The 14,313-nt window shown below is 36.3% G+C and overlaps 1 protein-coding gene across 3 annotated transcripts in view; it reads right to left on the bottom strand.

Moving 5' to 3' along the window:
- Adipor2 (adiponectin receptor 2) overlaps nucleotides 1-14,313 on the bottom strand; it is an 81,673-nt gene that overhangs the window by 36,650 nt on the left and 30,710 nt on the right. The gene's annotated exons all lie outside the window — the stretch shown is intronic.

Below are 14,313 nucleotides of genomic sequence, written 5' to 3'. Positions count from 1 at the left end.
GCACATGCTAGACAAGTCCTCTACCACTGAACTATATCCCCAGTCCTATTTATGTTATTTTTGAGATAGGGTCTCACTTAGGGCCCAGGCTGGCCTTGAACTTGCAATCCCCCTACTTCAGCCTCCTGGAATACTAGCTATATACCACCCACACCTGGTTTTTGCTGGTAATGTTCTGCATTCAAACATTTCAACAATGTTTAGTTGTTCTGACCTCTAAGTAGACTACCTTGGAAGAAAGAGAAAACCAGAGCATACTCATTTTATTCCATCTTAGTTCCCAGAAAGTGCTGTGTATATAAATGTTTAATGAATATTTGATAGGTGATATTTTGTTCTTGAGTGGCAAAGACACTTTCAGAAATAATCAATATCTCTCTAAACTGGACTGCAGTAATTTAGTTTCTTAGAGGTTCAAATCTTTTTCAAGTCCTTGGCACTCTACCTCTTAACTCACAGTACCCAAATTTATTTTGGACAATTAGTTGAATATACAAATAAAGAGACTACCACAGTCAATCCAACTAAAAATACCAAAACAAGAGGAAATCAGCATTCATGCCAAGCTCATAAATTCCATGAGATTCAAAAGTTCTTACCGAGAAAAAGGAAAAGCAAGGCAAAGTTGAAGGGCCGAGACTACATAAAAAGAAGAGTCTACATACATATGAATACACATACTAACAATTAATCAAAGAACTTTTTCTTGATAATCCCCTAGAAATGGCCTAACTGCAAAAATCCCCCACTTTCTCACTCTGTTCAATCTATCTCTAAGTGGAAGACAGGACGCAGTCACCAGTCAGCCCCTCAGCTCAGATTTGTCCCAAATAAACCTGCTATTGAGCTGCCTCTCCTCTCTTTTTTCTTTCATTCACTTCTTTCCTTACAGAAATAATGCTAATGGTGTATACTTATTTAATTAGGTATAGCTTACAAAGCTATTTAATGCCCACCATTTTCATTCTAAGGGAAAAGACAGCTAACATTTATTGATTACCAGGATAAACTCTGCACCAGAGAATGTACATGTTGTATTGCGACAAGAACTTAAGACTCTGTATTTGAGCATGCAAATGTCCAACAGGTGACTAAATGCAGGATTAAAAAAAAAACTTTGGCACCTCTGCCTACCTTTTGCATCTGTCTCCTTTGCTCTAAGTCACCCTGGATTCTAGGAACATGTCTCATACATAACCATACTGTGATGAATCCAAAGTATAGCCCCAGGCAGCTGCAACTTTCTTACTTGCCCCATCACCACCAATTTTGATCAACCAAAACAGTTTGACCAAAACTGCTTGACTACGTATTTCTAGTCCCCCCTTGTCTATATAATCTGGAAGTTCCTGCAGTAGTCCCAAAGATAGAGTTACTTTCCTACTTTGCACCATTACCTTTTCCACTTGGTTTTGGGGCAAGTAACTGGTCCTGATGTGTTGGGAACCCCCAAAGTTGAGTCTCTGGTCTAGGATTCCAGTAAGAGTATCTCATATAATCCTAAACATAGCCCTCTGAAATGTTATTATCCCCCATCTAACAGATGTAGAAGTTGAGGATCAAAGATTAAGTAATTTATTCAAGTTTATTAGAATAAAAAAAAGAGTCACCAGGATTTATTCACAAGCCATTCTTGGAATTTCATGAAGCTCATATACTTTCTACTGCTCAACAAAATTAAGATTTAGGAAGGCAGAGGACACAAGATAAGAAACTGAACCCTAAGATCGCAAGTAAATTACAGAATCAGAATTTCATTCTTAAAAACTATAACAAGTAGAATAAAGTTTCTTAAAAGCATCCTTGAAAAAAAAACCACGAATTTCCCATACCAGGAGCTAAATAGAAAAGTGTTGCTCATTTGTGAAAATGTAAACAGAATAACACACTTAGAAGCATTTTGCAGCCCTTGATCTAAAAAAGAAAGCAAATGAAATGTTTTCCTGAAGAATTTTTTAAAGAATTCTAAATAAATAATGTCCAGGAAAGTTCTGAAAATCAATACGCATTCCTATCAACAATGTCTTCTAAATTTACAAATACAGTAAGAATAAAGAAAATAAAGCACCACAGGCAGGAATGGTGGTACACACCTGTAATCCCAGTAGCTCGGGAGACTGAGGCAGGAGGATCTTGAGTTCAAAGTCAGCCTCAGCAAAAGCAAGACTCTAAGCAACTGAGCGAGACCGTCTAAATAAAATACAAAATAGGGCTGGGGATGTGGATCAGTGGTCAAGTGCCCCTAGATCAATCCCCAGTACTCCCGCCATCAAAAAAAAAAAAAAAAAAAAAACAGCTTCATCAACTTAACGAGGCACTGACAACTTAGTGAGACCCTGTCTCTAGATAAAATTCATTTTAAAAAGGGAAAAGGGGCTAATGATATGGCTCAGTGGTTAAGCAACCCTGTGTTCAATCCCCAGTACCAAAAAAAAAAGATTTCTTACAGAGCAGGTCTACAATAACAAACTCCCTCAGCAATTGTTTACCTGGAAATGCTTTATTTCTCTCCAATTTTTGATGGACAATTTTGCTGAATATAGAATTCTTGGCTTTTTTTTTTTTCCTCCCCAGAAATTTAAATACATCGTATCACTACATTCTGGCCTCCAGGTTTCTGTTGAGTAATCTCTGAAAATCTTATTGCTGACCCAGCATATGTAACAAGTCACTCTTCTCTTGGTGCTTTCAAGCCTGTCTTTGATTTCAAGTTTGGTTATAATGTGTCTTGATGTGACTTCTTTGAATTCATGTAACTTAGTATTCACTGAGCTCCCTGGATTTCTAGATTCATGTCTTTGGTCAAATTTTGGATGTTTTCGGCTATAAGTTACTAAAATAATGTATGTTCTTTATCTTCTCCTTCTGGAACTCATATAACATATATATATTGGGTTGCTTGATAGTGTTTCATAAATTCCTTAGGCTCTATTGACTTTTGTCCATTTTTCTTTTCTTTGTTCTCAGACTCATTATCCTAAAGTTCACTGATTCTTCTGCCTGTTCAAATCTGCTTTTAAACCCTTGTAATGAATTTTTTATTTTGTAATTATATTGTTCAACTTCGGAATGTTTGTTTCCTTTTTTATAACTTTTCTTCGCCAAAATTTTCATGCAGCTGGATATGAATTCAAGGTCAGGCTCAGCAACTTAATAAGACCCTGTCTCAAAATAATTTTAAAAGGGTTGGGAATGAAACCCAGTAGAAGAGCATCCCTGGGTTCAGTTTCAGTAGCACCCCCCCCAAAAAAAAAATTAAAAATCATGTTGTTCATGAATCTCTTCCATGATTTCCTTTAATTCTTTCTCTGTGTCTTCCTTCATTCTGCTCTTTAACCAAATTGAAGACAGTAATCTTTAAATCTTTTGTATAGTTAAGTCTAGATTAGTATTTCTTCTGGGGCAGTTTTTGGAAATTTATTTTGTTCCTTTGAACCAGGGTTTCCTGATTCACTGAATGCCTTTTGAGATTTTCTGTAGAAAATGTAGCATTTAGGAAAAAGAAAAAAAAAAGGGGGGGGGGGGGACAGGGATGTAGCTCAGTAGTAGAGTGCTTGCCTAGCATGTGTGAGAGGGCCTACATTCAATCCCCAGAATCAAAATGCAAAAAACAGCCACCTTTTTCAGCTTTGAGGTCTGGCTCTGAGACAGGGTAGTCCTGTATTGACTAAATGGGAATGCTCTGGGCCCTCAGATGAAACCAAAGTGAAGGCTTTTGGTCTTCTGAGGTCTCTTTTGAGAAAATGTCTTGCTTAGGCCTGTAGGCAGGTTTTATCAATCCCCCGTTATTGATGGCTGCATTTCAATGTCATATTTTCTAAAAAAGCCTCAGCTTAACTCCTCCTATGGCTTTAAGATGGTCCACTGTACACAATCACTTCAAATTTCTTGCCCCCAGGAGTTTGTAGGTCTGCAGTGAATGGGCATTTATGAGCAATACCCACATTGCTTTCTGCCTCCTGTCCCATTCTGAGATAGAAATTGTGTTGCCTTTCTCTGCCTGAGCTCCAAGATATACAAAGCAGAGAACACTTCTGCAGGCAATCCCCTGGCAAAACAACTTTTCAATAAGATCTACTCTGATCCCTCTGGTTTTAAGGAAGGAAATGGGATTTCAGCCTCCCTTACACCCAGACTACTACACGGGCAACACTGGAACAAGAACAAATAAACACATGTCCAAATATCCAACTATTTAAAATGTAACCATTTCTTGGTTGAGTATTTGCACTTGGTTAGGGTTAGGGTTAGGGTTAGGGTTATACACCTTTCACTGTTTTCCAGAGGTTATGAAGTGATTTCAGTCAGTTTCCAGCATATTTCTTCTGTGGTGGTTTTTGTTTTGGGGGTGGTGTGATAAAGTCTCCTTGGATCAACGAAGGCCTGGAGCTTCTTAATTTGCTATTTTTATATCCTTAACACATGAATTTTTAAGTTCAAATGGAAAAAGTAACAAATATAAAGCCAAAAATTTTCTGAAAAAAGGACATTAACTGAGGGATAAGTATTAAGAGACTGCCACATATGAAGATATTTTAAAGCAATAACAAAAGTGTATACTTGTAAACACATCAATGAATCAACTAGTAGTCTGGAAATAGACCCAAAATAAACATTTAATGTAAAAAATAAAAATAAAAAAAATTTTAAAAATTTTAAAAAGATGGCTTAATTAATATGACATAGGAATAACTAAATAATCATTCATTAAAGAATAAAATTGGTATTCCTAATTTAAACTCTATGCCAAAATAAAGTGCAAACCACGCAAGATATAAACCTTAAAAATAAAGAAATTCTAGTGAGGCATGGTGGCACATGCCTATAATCCCAGCAGCTCAAGAAATTGAGACAGAAGGATCCCGAGTTCAAAGCCAGCCTCAGCAATTTAGCGAGGTCCTAAGAAACTCAGCGAGATCCTGTCTCTAAATAAAAAATAAAAAGGGGTGGGAATGTGGCTCAGTGGTTAAGTGCACCTGGGTTTAATCCCCAGCACTAAAAAAAAAAAAACAAAATCTACCCAGGTGTTATGGTACACATTTGTGATTTTTAGGGAGGCTAAGAAAAAAGGATTCAAGTTTGAGGCTGGCCTGTACAGTATGATAAGGTCCAGGCTCAAAAAACATAAATAAATAAAATAAGACATCTAAGAACTAGAAGAAACCATAAAAAAATTTTTTCCAGGATACAAAATACTTTTTAAGTAAGAGGTAAAACCCAGAACATATAAAAGACCCACAATTTCAACTATACTGAAATAAATTATCTTCACATGGTATATTTAACAATTAGAAATAATCTATAATTTACTAAAGAACTTAATTATTTTAATATGTAAGAACTAAAAAAGCACCCTTCTAATAAATATTTCCAACATTTATTATTATATTAAAAAAAGGCAAGGTAGTGTATTTGTATAAAATATCTCAGGAAGATGAGGAAGGAAAGTGGAAAAAAAATGGTTTTTTTTTGTTATATATCACTTAGTAGTGTTTGAATTTTATACTGTACATATTTATTCTAAAATAATGTTTAAATTCTAAAAATAAGTGAATAACGAAAATAGCTTCAAGCACCAAAAATAGTGTTCACGGTTCTACGAACATTAATCATAGCATCTTTTAAGAATTTTTAAGCTTTTTATCTCATATAAAATATAAGAGTAAAGTAAGCACTGTTTTCTGCATTTAGATATAGACTATCTTATAATTTCTAACATCATTAACAGTTAAACACAACTAGTGACAGGTTTCCTTGGGTGGGGTACATACCTGTAAAGACAGCATGAATAAAGGAAAAAAAACAAAGGCTCATCATGAAATGGCAACCCTCAAAGTCTTACTCTTGTATGTAGCATACAAAAGCCTATTCACCACATACGGCTCCATTCTAAGTTCAAGAAAAATTCATTAATACTAGGTTCCTGGAAATCTGAGATGCACGTTTTACAGAGTTTGAATCACTGTCTGCCAAAACCACTTGATACAATTTAGGACTATCATAAGATTTCTCACACAAGCAAATTTTTAAATATGCTTCTCCAAGAGAAGCAAACACTATAAGGATTTAGTATTTTGCAAACACTATAAGGATTGCTATATTCTCCCTTAATAAAAAAAAAAGTAGCATGACTAAACTCATCAATCCCCGGTTCTTCTGAAGGAAAAAACAAAACAGCAAGCAGGGATTTTATAATCCTGAAATGAAGGTTACTATTATACTTGCCTTACTTCTGTATATTCCATATGGAACAGTGCATCTCTGAATGCTTTCTCCCTTCTAAAATCACCCATCTCAAAGAGACCTGTCTTATGGATGAGGACCCTAAGATTCAGAGATAGAGTTTAAATCATATGAAAGAGTGTCAAAACCAGACCCAAGTCTCACAACTCTCTTGTTTCTCACTAACAGTTTAACAACCATAAACTTCTTGCCAGAGAGAGTTCAAATTTTAACAAAGCCTTGACCTATTTCATTCATTTTTACCTACCATTATTTCATATATCTCATCCACTTTCACCAAAAGACTGGTTCTCTTTAAAAACATTTATCTTGGAATAAAGAACTCTAGAAAGAAAATCACTTAATGACATGCATAGTCATGCCATCAAACCTGACATTCACTGAAATATTCTCCAGGGATTTTGAGTTCCAAACAGGTTATTATTCCCAAAGGCATACTTTCTGGCAAACTATGAATTCCCTAAAGGCTTTCTAAAAGTTATAAGCCTGTCATGAGAACAATGAATTAAACTACAGCCTTTGTACTTGCCTTATGCGTGCCTATTTCATGATTGAAAGCTATACCTTTCCAATTACATTCTGCAACTTGCTGCTATAGCAATCACTAATCTGCTAACACTATAGGTTTATCTGCCACAGAGGACAGTATTCTGTCCTTTTTCCAAATCCCCATACCCAATCACTTGGTAAATACTATGGATTTTTACCTCCCAAATCACTCTCAAATTCTTTCAATTTCTTTTCCTCCTCCCCACAACTACCACAGGCCAAAAATTCCATCCTATAATGTTTGGGTTCCCTAAGCGATCTCCTTATCTTCTACTTTTGTACCTGCAGTCTCCTTTATTTATTCAACAGCCAAGTGTTCTTTCAAACAGAAAAATCATGTTTCTCCCCTGCTAAAAACCATTCAGATTTTATTATTTGTGCAAAGGAAAACCAAAATCTTTACCATACTGTCCAAAAAACCACTTCTGACTTTCACCCTGCCAACCTCTCAAATCACGGCTTATAAAGTTTAACCTTTTCACTATCCATTTGATCCTTTTACATTCCAATGTTGAACAGCATTAGGGCCTAGAAATGATCTGGGCACTTAACTAGCTATCCCTCATTATTTACTTCTCAGGTGAAAGTCACCTTTGAGACAATCCTAACATTACCACACTTACATAAATATATTACATGACCCTCCACACCAGTTACTCAAATATCGTTTAATTTCCTTTGTAGCCCTTACCACTCTCTGAAATTGTTTTTCTTTTTATTGTCTGTCTTCCCCCACTAAACCATCATCCTTAAATGTTAGACCTGTCTGTCTCATTCACCATTCATATCTTGAACACTGTCACCCTCAAGATACGCTTAATGAATAAATGAAAATTTCCAAAAGAATCTTCTTGGTGGTGTGAACTGAATCCCCTCAAAATTCATATGTTAAAGCCCTATTGCAGTTATCTGAAGACAGGAACTTTAAAGAGATAATGAGGTTATAAAGATGGGGCTCTAACCAATATGAATAGTGTCGCTATAAGAGAAAAAAGAGACACCAGGAATGTGTACCAGGAGTAAAAACCCTGCCAAAACAAGAGAATCGGCCATCTCCTAGCCAAGGAGAGGCTTTAGGAGAAACCAAACCTATTAATACCTTGATCTTGGAAGTCTAGCCTCCAGAACTGTAAAAAGTTTCTTTTGTTTAAGTCACACAGTCAGTCTATAGTACTTTATGGGCAGCCCTAACAAATAACATATTTAGCTTTCAAAAGAATTGCACACTGCTTTAGCATTTTTCTACAGAAATAAATAAAAAATTAGTAACATCTCAACATTTACTACCAGTAGAAGACATATCATAACGCTTTATGTAGGGTTACCTTTACATTTTAACCATCTAATAAGCAATTTGAAGAAGCACTTCAAGAGCACGTATGAGTAAGCTAATAACTAGACAGTGATCATACCACTCTAAAGCAAGAGCAATAAACTTCTTGTTAAAAAGGTCAAATAGTAAATATTTTAGGTTGTGTAAGCCATAAAATGTTTAGAAGCTTCTGGAACAGCTTTCAGAGAGTCTGGAAAAATTTGGAGATGTAGGCTAGGCAAGTCTTAGAATGCTGTAAGCAGAGATTAAAGCAATTCTGGTGTGAGCTCAGAAGACCAGAATGCTAACAGGAATGCAGACAGTAAAGACTGTGCTCATGAAATTTCAAAAGGAAATGAAAAATCTATTGGAAACTGGAGTAGAAGCCACATATTTTTCCCATATCCTGAGAATTTCATGTGAGGAAAAATTTAATGAAACGTACTAATTGATCTGGCAAAGAAATTTCAAGGCAGTATAGTATTCAGGCAGTGTCAAGAGTACTGCTGATGACTTTTAGTCAAGTTTACAGTGGGAACTGGGAATAAGAACAGCAGGAAGATATGAAAAATATGGAATTTGACCAGAAAAGCACATTTAAAATTAGAGCCAAGGAAGGCTGGGGTTATATCCCAGTGGTAGCCAGTTGCCTAGCATGAACAAAGCCCTGGTTCAATCCCAAGTACCCAAAATAAAATAAAAAGTAGGTCCAAGGTATTAATGGTTGAAAAAATTAGTGCCACTAAAGATAAATCAAATACACTGCAGAAGGACAACATAAAAGATGCTTTCAGGGCTGGGGATGTAGCTCACTGGTACAAAAATTATCTAGCATGCATGAGGCCCTGCATTCAATAACCAACTCCACAAAAAGGGGAAGGGGCTTCAGAGCATCTCAGGCTTAAGAGTATTAATTATAGGTATAAATTCATTTGAAAGACCTGCTTTGAGAAAAGAGCGCTGGAATATCCTGCTTACACAGGGCCACCTAAAAAGTTGCTTCCCCGGGATTCATTTCACTGTTCTTATCCCTCCAGGGATTAAGAAACCAATGCAGCACTGGTCCACAAGCAGGTCTGATTATCAGTCCTGATGGCAGCAGACTTTTGGTCCTAGCCTTATAGGAATCAACAGATAAGATTTAAATAACATAAGGAAGAGATATATAGGGTATGAGGGCTTCCACCAAGATTTCTGAGGCATGCTTAGAACACCAGTCAATTTGTGTCAGGGTTAGAATACCATGCAGGCAATATTTAAAGCTATGAGAGTGATTCTGAAGCTGCAATGGAGGCTCCAAGAAGTTAGACACCAGGAATATAGAATGTCACCAGAGAAAAGCTTGTAGGCAGTAAGCAGAGCCAGCCCAAGAAAGGCCATGTGGACTTCAGTCAGCAAAGTAATAGGGATAAGACTGCCCCAGTCCTTCAAGGCCCATATCTCACCACGACATGCCCAGATGCTGTACAGGATTTAACAGGTGCCCTACTAGGTTTTTGAGTTACTTTGGTCCAATTCCCATCTTTCTGTGCCCCTATTCCTCCCTTTTGGAACAGAAATATTCATTCTGTGCTACTGTATGTTGGTAGTATGTACCTTGCTTCTTTATTTTAATAGGAACTGAAAGCTAAGAGTTTGACTTCAATCTCTTAAAAAACATAAACTTTTGAGCAATAATGGAACTCAAGACCCGTGAAATTGTGGAGGTGGACTGAATGCATTTTGCACTGTACAATATCATCAAATTTTGGGAGGAAGGAACAAATTTTATGATTTGGATATGGACTGTCTCACAAAGTCTCATGTGTTTAGACCTGGTTCCCAACGCACAGTGTTCAGAGGATGGACTTTTGGACAATAAGGACTCTGACCTCATCAGTGGATTAATCTATTGACAGCTCACTGAACTAAAAGAAGGTAGTCAAAACTGCAGGTGGTGGGGCATGGTTGGAGGAAGGTCACTGATGGTATATACTAGAAGCATATTTCTTGTTTCTCTCCCATCGTCCCCTGCCCCACTGACCCCTCTTCTCTTCCCGCTTCCTGGTTGCCATGAGCTGAGCAGGTTTCTTCCACCACAACTTTTCACTATGATGTTCTATTTCACCTTAGGTCCAAACAATGTAGCCAGTCAAACATGGAATAAAACCTCTGAAAACATGAGTTATAATGAATCTTTCCTCATTTAAGCTGTTGATATTAGATATTCTGATCATTTTGATCAGAGTGAAAAAAAGCTAACACATAACAATGACCATACACAGTAATGATATGTGTGTGTGTGTGTGTGTGTGTGTGTGTGTGTACATGTGCATATACACACAAAAATATATATACAAACACACATATACATTTCCCCCCAGAAGTGGGAACTGAATTCAGGGGTGTTCTACCACTCAGCCACACCTCCAGACCTTTTATTTTGAGACAGGGTCATGCAAAGTTGCTGAGGCTAGCTTTGAACTTGCAATCCTCCTGCCTCAGCCTCCTTAGTTCCTAGGATTTACAGGTGTGCACCACCATGCACAACCTGTCTTGATTCTTTATAAAAATCTGTGCGTATTTTTTTTTCTTGCCCATTCTCAAACCAAGGTAAAAGAGTAACACAAATGGCATTTAGAAGAAACATCCTCCAGTGAGCAGTCACTGGCGTATCAGTATGAGACTGAAAGTAGTTCCTTTTTAAAACTACAAGGGTCTTTTACACAACAAAATTTTCTACCTGGAAGTAAAAAATAAGCAGCTCACCTTTTTTTTTTTTTTTTTTCCAAGTTTGCAAAATCAGACCTGGAACATAGATCTAAAAGTTTCCATCTTTTAGAAGGACTTTAAGGTAAGTAAATTGTAGCATGCCAAATAATAGTCCACCAAAACAAGATCCACATGCTAATTCCTAGAACATGTGAAAGTCTTACAAATATATTATGTTACAAAACAAAGAAGAACCAGGGATGGAGGTGTAATTAATGTTGGTAATCAGGTGAACAGGGAAAATATACTGAATTAACCAGTGGGTCTAATTTAATCATCAGAGTCCTTAAAAGTAGAAGAAGTAAACTGAAGAGTTTAGAGTCAGAGACAGACATGACTACACAAGAAAGGAACAGAGAACTGCAACAATGCTAAGGGACCAAGTGTCTAATAGCTGGGAAAAGCACAGCAAGAGATTTCCCCACAGAAACTCTAGAACAGAACTCAGCCCTAATGACACTGATTTCAGCCCAGTGAAAATCTATGTCAGATCTCTGAACTACAGAACTGCAAGATAAAGTCACTAAAGTTTAAGGTAATTTGTTACTATAGCAAACAGGAAATAGGTACATAAACAAACCCTGAACCAAAAAAATTTTTTTTCCTAATTCACTTGGTAGCTACCCAGTATAATTTTTTTTAAAGTCTGCTTCATCTCACTTCCCAACAAAATCAACTTTAAATTAAATGCTTCTAGAAAAATTACCCTAGCTGTGAATTTTTGCTGCCAAGTGAAAAGGAATTTGAAAAATACAAGATTCAAGTAAACCAATACAGAAGCACTTTGCAAAATCTGTTCCAAGTTTTAGTCTGGGAAGAGTATCTCCAATCTATCAAGCTACATATAAATAATACAAACAAAAAATGAAATGACATCATATCGTTAATAATATACATCCAAACATAATGGCTTTTAAGGTTCCCATCTTTGAAAAAAAGGACAAATCTGGACATCCTTCTTAAAGACCATTTGACTTGTTCAGATGAGTATAATAGGAGCTGAACTATCAAAGGGGTGAATTATTGCCTGTTACCAACTACTGTTTCTCCATTTCAAATTCACCTTTTTTGTCTACACTATGAAAACCACCTGGTACCTTCAAATAGTCTTCCTAGGCCAAATGCCATGATGTTAAATTTTATCAGCAGAGAGCACTGCCAACAAATATGCACAGAACAGGGCTTTGATTTCTGGTGAAGAGTAAATTTTCAGCAAATTCCAGAGGGTTATTTCCATCAAGCCCTGGCAGCTCAGGACCACAACGATTTCTCTGCCATTCTCTGAAACCCGGTCATGCCCTCTCTAAGATCTAGGTTTCAGGCAAGGGTGAAAGTGGAAAAGTTCTCTTCCTTAGGTACTCATCCTAAACTTAAGGATAATGGTTATCCTTCTACCTCCCTATACTCAATAACACATTTTTTTGTTTGTTTGTTTTTTACTAGGCAACTCCTCATTACCCAAATCCTGCTAATAGTTAATTCTTTATATTATTTCCACAAATCATTGTGTAACCTGAGTCTAATCTAACAAACTATTTAAATACCAACTTAATAAAATGATGAAACAACAAATTAATGACTGGTTTACGTATGTATTCCCACTGCCTATGTAAGGTCTTCTCTAACGGCATAATCCACCCCCTCCCCCCTAAAAAAGAAAAACAACAACAAAAACAACTAATCTGGAACTGGAAGAATAAAACTCCAAAATTGCTAACAATCACGATAAAGATAGTTATAAAGCAATGGACAATTCCATGTATCTATGCTTGGTTTAAAGAGCGAAAGGTGAGGCTGGGGTTGTGGCTCAGTGGTAAAGTGCTTGCCTAGAATGTGTGAGGCACTGGGTTCGATTCTCAGCACCACATATAAATAAATGAATAAAATAAAGGTCAATCGACATTTAAATTTTTTTTTTAAAAAGAGCAAAAGCCAAACAGAGAAACAAGATGTATCCCATTTGTTTATAATAAAATAAATTTAAAATAAATAAATAAATAAAAGAGCAAAAGATAAGACAGGTGATTAGTCACTAGCTAAGACACTAACTCTCACTCTGGGGTTTAAAGACCTCTGAGAGTCTTTCAGACCCTTTCAGGAAGTCTACAAAGTCAAAATTAGTAATACTTACATTAACTTTATCATGTTTATTCTTTCACAAGTGAACAATGGAGTTACCCAGAGATAATGTGATATGTAATAACTCAAGTTTTACTGCAGAAGCAAATAGGTGTATTCAGTTATCTTCAATTAACCCAAATATTAAAGAAATGTATAAGCTTTCTAATTTTTTTATTTTGGAAAATTGTTACTTTTTATAAAATTATTATTTGTGTTGATATTAACAAATTTATTATTTTTAAATTTCTAACATGGTAACAATATGTATGTAGTGTGTGTGTGTGTGTGTGTGTCTTGTACACGTGTCTGTCACCCAAAAAAAAAGAGTGGTTTGGGGTCCTCAATTTTTAAGAGTATAAGGGGCCTTGACACTAAAACCCTAGGCTAAAAGTTTAGAGTAGACAAAAAACGGATTAGACAGTATAGTATAGTTTTGACTACTTAAAATTAGTATTGTTTTTGTTCCTTAAAATTTCACTTAGTCTTTCACCATATCAAGAAACATCTATATTTTTGTATTTGCAATTTTAAAATATATTAATGTAATTTAAATTAAAAAAATTTAAGTTAAACTGCCTCACCCTGTTTAAAATCTTTAAATGATAGTTCATAGCCTTTGGAATAGAATTAAAATTCTTCAGTGTGACACACGTGGCGTAGCACCCAACCCTCATTCTCCATACCGAATGTTCATTTCTATGGGCACACTGAACTCAAGTACCCAAAGTGCTTGGCTCCCTATTGGTTCCACATGTCCTCCACAATGCATTTACCTGCAATGTACCTCATTGTCACTTCCCTTTCAGTAACCTCCTTCTATTTCAGAATTCATGTCAGGCATTTTGACCTCCTCAGAAAGACTCCCAAACTGGAGTAACTACCTCTTTGTGTTAACATGGTTTCCTGTGCATTTAACATAGGCTTCAAGCATGCTAGGCATGCACTCTATCTGCAGCTTCATTTATTCTCCACAACCTCAAAGACTCTATACCTTGCTTCTATAGCTAAGGAAGCCAAGGCTGAAGAGGTTGCTCATAAGTGGAATAACAAAATTCAAAAAATCAAGTGCTTTAAGCTTTTCCCACTCAGCCATTGTATCCGAGCGGAAATGAATATAGCCCACTGTGTGCACAGTACCTCACCAGATTTTCTGAATCAAAAGTGAGAGCACTACAAATTTATCTCCCCAGTTTATAAATTTATATATTCAAAGATACCTTTGAAAATTTAAATTTAACCCTTGCCCCCCCCCCCCCGCCCAAAAAAAGGAAAGTTCAAACCCAGGCTCAGTAACTGAACAAGGCCCTAAGCAACTCAGCGAGACCCTGTCTCAAAAT

This window comes from Sciurus carolinensis, chromosome 4, assembly GCF_902686445.1.
Source record: "Sciurus carolinensis chromosome 4, mSciCar1.2, whole genome shotgun sequence".
In the NCBI taxonomy this organism is placed as follows: Eukaryota; Metazoa; Chordata; class Mammalia; order Rodentia; family Sciuridae; genus Sciurus; species Sciurus carolinensis.
Note: the sequence above shows the minus strand (reverse complement) of the source record. Positions and strands in the feature narration are given on the sequence as shown.